The sequence below is a fragment of the Myodes glareolus genome, chromosome 9 (genome assembly GCF_982192425.1).
Source record: "Myodes glareolus chromosome 9, mMyoGla1.1, whole genome shotgun sequence".
NCBI lineage: Eukaryota > Metazoa > Chordata > Mammalia > Rodentia > Cricetidae > Myodes > Myodes glareolus.
The window spans coordinates 31,652,251-31,664,780 of NC_142034.1; positions in this window are offsets into that span (position 1 = coordinate 31,652,251).

Genomic DNA, 12,530 nt, shown 5'->3' on the forward strand with positions numbered 1-12,530 from the left:
ATTATACTTTTGTTAGACAGGGACAATTTGATTATCTCTAATGATGTCCATGTCTAACCCAGAACACAGACCATTCGTTACGTAAACCACTTGCAATACATATCACTGATGTGGAATTCCCCTCTGAATGCTGTGAATATGTTTTATTACCATTGGTTAATAAAGAAGCTGCTTTGGCTTATGGCAGGGAAGAATATAGCACTCAGGAAATCTGAATGGAGATATAGAGAAAGTAGACAGAGTCAAAAGGCACCATGTAGCTGCCAAAGGATACAGATGCCAGAACTTTACCCAGTGAGTCACAGTTCTGTAGCAATACACAGAATAATAGAAATGGGTTAGAAGAAACCTGAGCTAATAGGTCAAGCAATGATGTAATTAATATAGTTTCTGTGTGATTATTTGGGTCTAGATGGCCCAGAAATTAAAGAACAGTCTCCTTTTACATATCACAAAAGGTATGAATTACTTCCTTACGTTTATTCCTGGTATTGCTCTAAAGAACTCCAAATATAAACACACATCCTGTTTATCTGACTCAATTTGGGTTTATATCCACATTCTCATTCTCTTTGGAACTGCCACCATATTCTCTTTCTCTGTTTACTTGATAATCATAAATATGATTTTTACATATCTACTGTTGCATTTACTACAATAAGCTGAAATTTGTTAAGAAAAAGTTATTCCAGAATTTGGGAAGAAGTTTATGCTAGGAGGCTCATATCTTCTGCAGGGAAGTGTTTGCCAAATGTTGGCTCAATGTGCCAAGCTAGCCCTTCTATTTTAGTACAGCTCTCCCCTTCACCATTAAAAAGAAATAACGCCATATTAAATATTTCCACTTAGAAGTGATATTTGTCTTTCCCAGACTCCGGACTACAGACAAATCTATAGCTGGGCTTGTTTTTAAACAACAAGGAGTAACAATGCTGGGGATCTAAAGTAGTTGTTAATCGACCATTGGTGAATGGCTATGATGGAAGGTGGCCTTATGCAAAATATTTCAATACTCATTATTGCCTGCTAAAGTGAGTGTGAATGTTATTAAAAAGGATACAAGAGTGACTAGATAGGTTGTCTGGGTTCACAATGATTCAAGGACACCAAGGCTTAATGAATAACCAGATGTCTCTAGTCTTAAACCCTGAAAATTCCTAAATTCCTCCATCACTACTTGTCTGACAGCATTATTGATTCCCTCCACAGGATGCTCTTTGGCATTTGGAGCAAAATCATATTACGTAGAATCCACCCCTCATGATCAATTACCTGCATTGCTGGCACTCCACTTGAACTCTACCATGCCAAACAGAAATGATTTTCCTGCTATGCTGTGCCTCAAAGAGTACACAGGACAGCACTGTGGCTTGCAAAGTGTCAGTTCACCATATGAGTGTTCTGGCCCATCTTCCAAGGAACTATGCAAACAAATAAAGGTAATTCTGTAGACTTTAGGGAGCTCAGTGTTCTTGGCACACAAAAGAACATTTCTATATGACAATTACAAAAGGAGAAGTCTCTTCAGATTAATAATTGAGATTAAAAAAATCAAACATTGGAAGAGAAGCTGTACAAGCAAAAAGAGAGTCAAAGACTCTAGTCATTGGCTTCCATCAAGTTTGTGGAGCCCAGGAATCCCAAACTTCCCAGGCATTCCAAGCCTGACCTAGCTTCTTCGCTCACACACATGAGCTACTTCTCTGTTGCTGCTACTAGGGCAGTAAGAGACCATTGCCACGGAGCTCTCATGGTCTGAAATCATAGCATTGGAAAAGATCTGGCCCACTCCAGAGACTCTAGTCCAAGAACTCTGTCCCTGGGATCTCCTATATGAGGAGAGTCGGGCTACCAGACAATACTTAGCCAAGCCCAAAAGCAGCAGGAGCAAAAGAGCTTTTCTGACAGCAGTCGACAGTCTTACTGTCTGGGAGAGATGGAGATACTTGGGTGAGGGGTGACTCAGACATTGTCCTTCCTTGTGTTGTGACTCAGGCAGGATACAGAAAGTCATTGTCTTGCCTCTGTCCACAATGGTCTCAAAGTGACCTGAACTTATGCTGAGTTCTGAAATTATAAAGCTATGGATTTATGAATTATGGATGTTCATGAAACAAAAAAGCACCGTGATCCAGCTGTCTATGAAAGTCAGCCCAGAACTCACCCAGGGTTTGGCCACAACTCTCTGTTTTCATCGCTTCTCTCTCCTAGCAATATAGTAAAACCCAAATTCAATAAAATGGACTCTACAAAATGCAATTCCATCTCCCAAATTTGGGTGAGAGGGTACTGTCTGAGAAAGATGGGAACTCTGAAGGTGGATATCGCTGAGATAAATTTAAGTTCACTCGCTTTCAACTGTGTTATTTCTGAAAAGTTTTACAATCACTAAGCCTTAATTTCCTTATATGTAAAACAATAAAACTAAAATAAGGATTATATAATATTATGCAAGAGAGAGTCTATGATTGGAGGTCTCCATCAGTCCATCCTCTTGGAGATCAGGGAACCCCATGAAAGATGGGGAGGAAAGATCATAGGAGTCAGAGGGAATGAAGAACACAAGGAGAACACTGCCCACTGAATCAACCAAGCAGGGCTCAAATGAGGTTACAGAGACTGAAGTGGCAAGCAAGGGGCCTGGATAGGTCTCCGGGTCCTCTGAATACCTGTTTTGGCTGTTAGTTTGACATCATGTATGTTTTGGCTGTTAGATTGGCATCCTTGTGGGATCCTAACAGTGGGACTAAATGTTTCTCTGACTGTTTTACCTGCTCTTGCAACTTCTTCCCCTATTGGGTTGCTTTGTTCAGCCTCAATGGGTGGGCTTTTGCCTTGGCTTACTGTATTTTATTTTATTGTGTTTGGTTGTTGTTTCTTAGAGGGATGCTCTTTCCTGAGGGGAAATGAAGGAGGAGTGGAGGGAGAGGAAACTGTGATAGGAATATATTATATGAGAAAAAATATATTATTTTAAAAACAAAAGAAGTTCCTAATTATTTTATATAAACATGAAGTATAATAACTGTCACATGGGAATTTCCCAGTAAATGATGGATATCACTTACTGTTGCAATCACATTTTTATTGCTGTGGGAAAAAATGCATGGCAAAATGAATTTGAGAGAAGAAGAGTTGGTTCTGGCTCATAGTTTTAGAAGTGAAACAGTTCCGTTTATAGCTTCAAACACTTATAGCATCATGTTATACCTTCCCTCCCTTGAAAGTTCCCAACCCAACCCATATTGATATTCTAAATACATGTGTCTGCAGAGTCAAAGTTAACATCCACAAACAAGGGGAAACATGTGACCTTCGTCTTTGTGGGTCTCAGTTACCTCACTCAGAACATTTCTACCCCCTCCATTTTCTTGTGATTTTTATGATTTTATTTTTCTTTAGCGCTGAATAACATTGCATTGTGTAAATATACATTTTCATTATCCATCTTTTCACAGACACCACCATTTCCTGGCTATTGTGAATAGAACAGCAATGAACACGAACAAGCAAGAACCATGTGCTAGAATATGTAATCCTTTGGGTATTTTCCTAAGGGTGGGATAACTGGGTCATATGCTAGACCTTTTCTTTTGAGGAATCTCCACACTGATTTTTGTAGTGGCTATACCAGCTTGCATACCCATCAGCTGTGAATAAGTGTTCTGCCTTTTCCTACACCCAGGCCAGCAACTGTCAATTGTACTTTGGACATGAACCATTCTGACGAGAGTAAGATGAAATTTCAAAATACTTCTAATATGCATTTTTCTGCTGCCTAAGGATATTGAACATTTCTAAGATGATTCTCAACCATTTATATTTCATCTTTTGAGAACTCTGTTTAGGAATACCTGTCAGAAAATACCCTCAAAGTAGTGTTGATTCTAAATCTAGTCAAGTTGACAATGAAGGTTAACTATCACACTAAAGAAATAACAACAGATTTTTGCAGCATTAAATACTTCATTTTAGTTAAAATGTGTAAACAGAAGCTGTTCATTCTTTCTTGGCTGCCCAGACCAGAAAATAATCACTCAAAACTGTATTAATTAAATCACTGTTTGGCCAATCACTTAAGTGCACTTCTAGCTAGCTCTTACATCTTAAATTAACCCATTTCTGTGAAGCTGAGTATTGCCATGTGGTTGTGGCATCCATCTGCAGCAGGACTACATGTCTTCTCACTGACTCTGCCTTCTTTCTCTCAGCATTAAATTTATTTTTCCCCCACCTAGCTCTATTCTGCCCTATCACAGCCCAAAGCAGCTTCTTTACTAATTAACCAATAAAAGCAACAAATATACAGAAGGACTTCCTACACCAAAAATGTAATATTCAGTATCTTAGGAAAACACTATTTTAAAGAGTAGGCTCTACACAATTCCAAATTTATTAATGACTTATCTTTGAAATTGACTCTTGGTGTTCAGGACTATTGAGCTGACTAGTAAGTTATTTTCATATGCCAATCAGGAGAGTTATTTCTCTGGCTATAAAATAAATAATCATATTCTTCAGCCATTATTTTATCAGGTTGTTGTTTTCTCTCTATGTTACCATAGAGAGATTTCCAAAACAAATAATTGGAAAGAGAACATACTGGTTGCTTTTTCTCAATTGTTTCCATATTGACATATTGGCAAGAAAAATCAAACTATCTGATTATGTGATACCTATGCTATAGTTCATGCTGTCATGTACAAAATATGATGATAAAATAAAAATATTATAATGTTAAAAGAAATTTAAGGCCAAGAGGAACTAGCCTTGAATTTAAGATGCAATTATCAAGTAGAATGAGCCAACAAAAGCATAGCCCTCTGAGTCATCTGGTTTTCACTGACTTGTTCTGAGAACTGACAAATGTGTTATAAGCCATTATAAACTCTTTAGTAGGCCATACATGAATTATGGACTTAATTAGTTCAGTTCAGTTTTGATATAGATGGCTTATAAGGCACCAGTCATAAAAGGACCAACACTTGTCCAACTTCTCAATGAGTTTATGCTAAAATACTGGCAGTAGAGCAAATATCTCAATCACAAATCTCAGTAACATTAGCAGAATGTGGCATAGATTCCACATGGTGAATGAGAAGGCCAAGATTTAGAAGTGATATCAGAGCCTGTGGAAGCCTAGAGGATTATTACAGTCCTTCTGCAGTCTTGACTAATGACAGAAAGAATGCCAAAAATTATGCGTTTTTCTCAATGATTGTCATGTGATATAATTAATATGTACTCAATATAGTGAATTATAGCCATGAGTTGAAAAAATAAAATATTAAGTAAGAGTATCCATACTTATTTGGAAAAAATCATAGAGTATTCAGGCCATGTATTTTTAGCAGTTTAAAATCTGCAGCAAAAACATGTTATTCTGGAAATTTGAAGTACCTGCCATAAGAAATTAGGGAGAAAGTAATTTGCTTTGCCTATAATGTTGGCAGTCAAGAGGATGAGTAGTTTGGGACCAACTTGGGCCACACAACAAGACCTTGTTGCAAGAAAAAAGAAGAAAAACAGGAAAAATGTACCTGCGTTGGTCTCAGGAACATAAAATTGAAAAAGCAAATTTACCTGTATAAATCTCTAACCCCTCCTGAAGCTACAAAGAAAGGATATTGTGATAGCAAAAATATCATATTTTATACATACAATAAAAATTGAACACAGTAAAGTAACAATATAGAGGAAAGAAAGGAAGGAAGGAAAGAAAGAAGGAAGGAAGGAAGGAAGGAAGGAAGGAAGGAAGGAAGGAAGGAAGGAAGGAAGGAAAGAAAGATTACTTGGCAGAGAAGTAAGTATAAGCTTTGGGAACCACACAGCATCACATTCCCTTTACCTGCTGGACAGCAAAGTCTGGTTAATTGTTGGCTGGATAACATTACTTTTGTTTCCTCCTTTCTTTGCAGAATTGCCTTAGTTCACAAGGGGCCTGCCTCTACAGTTCACTCTGCTGAATGACAAGAGAAAACAACACTGATTTATTTAGCAAACTTTCAGGACATCAAAGAGACAACAAAATGTACAAGTTTGATCCCGAAATGGGTAGCTGAGGAAGATTGCACTGAATAGGAGAGGTATGATCTAATGATACACCAACCAGTTCATAGAATATGCAGTACACACAGTTTTCATATCACAAATTTTGCATCATAAATTGCATGGCGGGACAACTGTAAGAACCAGTTTGTTCAGATTCCTCTCTTTGATGTGTTTTTAGAGAACATGTGTAGCTAATGAGGGTCATGTGCCTTGTATCAGAGGGAGTATTAGAAATCCATGTCTCTGTTGTATAGCCTGCTTCTAGAGAGTAGGACATCCAGCAACCTTTTATTTCTGTAATTTTCCCAAAAGCTAAGGTGCCATATTTTGGAGTTATTTATCTTGAATCTCATCATCTCTGGATCTTAGTCAAAAACTAGCTGCCACTAGCAAACGGGTGTGGGTGAAACTGTGTGGTACATTCCGTGTAGTCCAGGATTCCTCAGGGACGAAATGGAGGTTACTCTCCAATGCACACAACATTGCTGTTTACCTACTTTGACCCTGACCCTTCTTGAACTCCCTCAATACTTCTTGTAGATAAGAATCTTTAAGAACTGTTTCCCGGGAACCCCATCTAAGAATATGTTTGTTTATATGTTTTTCTTTTCTTTTTAAATATTTTTTTATTTATGTGTGTGGTCTAAAAAAACCAAAGTGTTGTGAAAGTGTTACGATCGAGGCAACTTTCAACTTGGCATTCAGCTATAAATTTATATTTTTTATCAATATTTTCCCCTCCGTCCCATGTGAAGGGAAAAATGCCTGGACCGCAGTGCACTAAAAGCCACTCATTTATTTGATATAAACTTGGTCTGTTTCCCATGGATGCTAACATGAATAGTTTTACCTAGTTTTGTACTTATCTTGCCTTTTGGGGTCAGGCTTCCATGTCTAGTCTCAAGTAGATGATGTCTGTTTTATGTTCAGAAGATCAGGACCACTCTTTAAAAGCCATCCTTCTGCTCCAGAGTACTTGAGATGTTTATTTTCAATGCTAAGAAGTTTAGAAGCATCATTAAATTGTATCTTCAACACAACCAGAAACCCTAGGTCACTTGATAGAGTTATGTACATGTTCTAGGGGCTATTCTGAGATGCTTTGGTTGCTTTGGTTCCCATTCATCTAATCTGTTCCCCTTCTACCCGAGAGAAGGCAGCTTAATGTTCATTCCCTTTGGAATCCCTAGCACAGGCTTCAGGCTGCAGTTCAGGATCCTGATCTGGTTACACAGACTTATAGTCATGAAACTCAGCCAATGTGACTTTAATCCTTCTGAGATTATAGACTATTTTAGGATGGAGACTGGCACATATGGGTCCTTCATTTCACCTGCTGAAGAATTTGAAGGTTAATGATGTGAAGTCCCTAACTACTAAATAGACACTGCACAGAGCATCCTCATGAGCATCTGCAGATCATCCTTCCCTGAACATCTGGCTTCTCAGTCTGCTCTGTTTTAGTGAAAGCAAACAAAAGAAAGCAGGAATAACAAAACACAGGACTAAGCAACATGACACACTTGACATGACATGACAAGATTTGCCAAAAACCTCACTGATAATAGAAAAACTCTTTATGAAACTTTGACATTGAAAATTAAGAATTCGAGAGCCAGAACACAAAACATCTGTACCTCCAGTCCCAAAGAAAATACTCTTAATCTCTTTTATGACCTTCATAAACAACAGTAATATCCAAGATAAACATAAATACATGCAGACAGCACAAAGACACACAGACACTCACACACACATACCACTCACACACACATGAACACATTCATACACACATAAAACAAAATAAATCTTTAAAATGTTTCTGAAGAAAACAAGCCAGATTTACTAGTTCTGTGCATGAATTCACTCTTTAATCTCACAAATTAAATTAAAATTTGTTGTTATTTCTCAACATAATCTAATCCACTATCATGTAAACATCACATGGATTTGAATAAAATATTCCTGTTTGCCTATAAGCGGTCTAATAAAGGAAGCACTGTCTGAATAATACCCCAGATGTTAATGCCTATCCTTTAAGTTTATTTCCTATTCCATGCAGCAGATATTAAAGAGAATTTCGTAGCTGTAAAAAAAATAAAATGAAATATAAGACTGTGATTCCCAACTTAGAAGGAAGACTAACAAGTAGTTTCATATGGTTTTTATAGAGGCATGCACAAGATTCTTGGTACCCTTTACCAAGTTGATCCTGGCAGTGTGATTGGATGGCATGTTCAGAAAATAATTGCACTGGCATTATCATAAATAAAAATACAGACAGAATTATGTTGTGACAGTTTCATGGAAAAGAGAGAAACACCGGAACCACTCTCAAAGAATAGCAGTATTATGGCAAGAATACCTTGCAAGATGGAGCACTATGGACAAGAGATTGTCACAGAGATAGAGTTGTGGCTATAAAGCATCAAGACAAGTTTAAGACCTATGTATTGCTCTTTTCATCTAAGGTGTGAAGCATAGGTATCAATGACAAGAGATCAAGAATTATAGGTAAGAAGGAATTAAATCATGGGACCTTATCTCTTCTGTTGAGGAAATTTATTCTTTTCCTATAAACAACAGGGAACTGGTGGAGGGGTTTTAGCAGATAGGCTCTATGCTTAGGTTGTATATATCTTTGTACACACATATATACATATGTATGTGTATAATAGATGATATGAGATGCTGTTCTGATTAGCATTTTTCTCAACTTGACACATGCAGGATCATTTGAGAAGGAAATTCAACTGTGAAAATGCCTCCATCAGATTGGTCTGCAGTCATGTTGATGAGGCATTTTCTGGATTCGTGACTAATAAGAGAGGCCCAGCCCACTGTAGTCAGTGCCGCCCCTGGACTTCAGTATGAAGGATATAATATTTTATGTAAAACATGATAAATTTGACTAAATTAAAACATCAAACATCTATTCAAATGAAAACAATGTAAAAGCTGTTATAAAGTACAGTCTGTGAAGAGTATTTTAAAAACATATAAATGAAGAAAGGCCAGGATGGAAAACTACAAAGAATTACAAATCAATAAAGAGACAACCCAGGGATCAAGTGGACAAGGACATTGATGAGTCATTCACAAAGGAGGAATGTGAAACGGCCAATAACCCGTGAAGAAGACTTTCTGCCTCACCAGCAATCTGACAAATGCAAGCTAAAGGACCATGAAATGCACATCACGACCATTCTAACGAGTGTCCTCTTAACTGTCCAGCAGTTCCTCTGAGTGCAGTGAGGCAGGAATCCTATCACATGAGTCCTCACATTTCTTGGGTGGTAACAAAAAGTAGAATAGCCCCTACTGAGGACAATTAGCTCTCTTCTGAAGCTGCAGGTTGTCCTCTTACCCTGAAGATCCATGTGTCCACACAAGACCCAGGGGAACTTCAATAACTGTAATAATGGCTCCATACCCAATGTTGCTCACTGTAAACCTACTTACAATAAAAAAAACCAAGATGAAAGCAACCCACATACCCATTTATAGCATGATGTATATATAAATTGTGGTAATTTGCACAATGTCTTAAGCAGGTTATAAAACAGTTAAATGAAATGTTTAATAGCATGAATAAGTTTTGAAATACTAATGCTGACTCAAATAAGTATATTTCAAAGTGATAAGTGTGTATGGTATCACTTTCCAGACATCTTAAAGCATATACATCATCATTAAAAAGGAAAGACAAATAAGTAACAATTTATTAAAATATGCATGTGATAAATACCCAAGTCTACCTACTTGTACTACATCATCTGCCAGTAATTAGAACATTTTGGAGACTCTATAAAAAATGTCATTCAGGGCTGCAAGCAATTTAGCGATATTTAATCTTCCTATTGAGTTCCCCAAGACCAAAAAAATGGCATACATAAAACTATTTCTACCAGTATTCACATAAAAGTAAACTTGATTACAGGAATATTAGAAATCTGTCCTCATTACATACCTAACATCGGAAATAAGTCAGCATAGGAAAATAAAGGGTAGAATTAATTCAACCTCGTAACAATCTGAGAGGTTGATGTCTCAAACCCTATGGCTCAGTATCAGGGTACAGGAGAATGCACCATGCAGGGTCTGAGAACCAACATTTATAGTGAGAATAGGGAAGCGGTGGAGTAACCTAGTTACTGAAAGGTGGAAGCCCAATCACATTGTCTGTTTTTGCACTCCAGGCTCCATGGTACATGATGGGGGTCAGTTGCTCTTAGGAGGAATTCTGTAGGTGACATATTTCCTGAATCCTTGGGCCTGTTTTATGGCACTTGTTTTTGTTTTTGTTTTTTAAATTGATTGATTGTTTGCTTTCATTTGTCTTCATGGTGATGGTATGCCCTTCATCTAGTTAAAGGCAGTCATGAATTCTTAAACCCTTCTTTTATCTAAGCCACAGTAGCCCTGATCATAAGTGGCATGAAAGAATGGCACACAGAGACCGCATATAGGAGACTTCAACTGAGATATTTTCAGATAAAAGTTCTGAGAAAAATACAGTAAAAATAATTAGGCTTGATAAAAATTAAGTTGGGTAACACAAGTGTCCATTATATCATTGTTTTTATCAGCTAAGACATCTAATTCTATATATAGAGATGTATAATATATATTAAATATAATATAATATAAAGTATCATTCAAATAATTTCCCCAAACCCCATAAGGCAGGCACTAACTATTGTTACCCCTGTTGTAGCCTCAGGTGACTCAAAGCTTAAAAAACCCAATAGCTTGAAGAGTGCCTGACTCAGACTCAGATACCCTGATGTGAATGTCTTCTTTTCTCTTAAACATGAACAGTTCACAAGCCTCAGGGCAACCACATCTGCATTAAACTGGCTGACTTTAAAAATGCATTTACATGGTCCTTCGTAGCAGCCATATTCTTCAAACATACAACCTTCATCACAGACCTCATTTTCGCCAATCCATATCCTCAGTACTTTTGCATCCAAAAGCATCAATACTAAATCTGGCTTTAAAGTGGTGCCGACAAGGAGACTTCATTTCATAGTCATTTACTAGAAGTTTCTAGCTTTGAAATTAACATAATTACCAAATATTGGTTCATCTTTTGATAAATTTTACTAGTCCCAGAAATCAGAGGTTATAGGTAATATGATTATGCTTCAAAATACAGGGAAGAAAAAGCAGGGAAGAAGGAAACTTTGAAAGAAAAATTAAAAACAATGAGTAATGTTTGCATTGCTCTGGGTCACTGATACATGATTTTTTTTAACCATGGATATATTCTTTATACCCTCTTTACTCAAGGCCAATGAGGCTCAAATAGGGGAGAGGGTAATTTTACCTTTCCCGATTTGGTATTATACTGAAAAATTAAACAGATAACAAAACTAACCACTTTCTTAGAGCAGAGCCAATAAATCGAAGCCTGTGTTTGTGATGAGAAGTTCTGTAAACTTTAATTAATAAAAAAGATTAACCTTTAGAAGGGGTTACCCTAGAAAACCATGATGCTCAAACTTCACAAGGAAATGAAAACTCAATTCTATTGATCAAGTTTAATTTATTCGCAAATGCTCAATAACTTGTGAATGCTGATAAAAAAATCATTTCCTATCTGTGTAAAAATCCAACCTTTTCAATATCCAAATTTTCTATTACTTTCCTGCTAACTAACATTTGTAGAGCAGTGTTTTATGCCCCTGAATGACTTTGGATTTCCTATGCTCACACCACCCAAACCACAAGTAATGCTCACAATATTTGGGGAAGAAAGATAAATAGTAATTTGTCATAAAGTTGACTTATGAAAAATGCATGTAATCTTCTTTCTTATTTTTCTATTTTTGAGATTTTCAATTTTTTAAAAATACATAATTCTGAAATTATGCGTTTGTCTGAGGGGTGGGGGTATATGCGCATGCGTCCAGGCACCAACACAAAGCAGAAGAGTTTGTCAGATTCTCTGGAACTAGAGTTACAAGCAGTTGTGAGCCACCTGACATGGATGCTGGGAATTGAACTCAGGCCCTCTACAAGAGCAGTGCATGCTCTTAACCACTGAGTTATCTCTTCAACTCTTCTTCCTTGCTTTTCTCTGTGTTTGCCACAACTCTAAAGACAAGGTTAGGACAATAATATATTTGGGATTCTACCTTGCAAGTTCCTTCTTTCTCTGCCATGGGTAAGTGACTTTACAGAGAAAAGGATCTGCAGGTTCTGATGTGAAAAAGAGAACAAATGTGTTGAATCAGTCATTAAAAACCCAATTAACACCTCAGTGCCTTGGCTTTCTCCTGGGTTTTTCTTCCAAAATCTGAGACAATGGCCACATCTTCCAAATTTCCCAACCCAGGAGACAGGAGCCGAACTTCACTCTTCTTTTTCCTTATGTGCTACAGGCACAGGACTACTGCCGTGGTACATAAACCAGGAACTGCACTGTAAATAAAAGATAGGGGTGTAAATGACAAAGGTGGGACTGGAGAGAT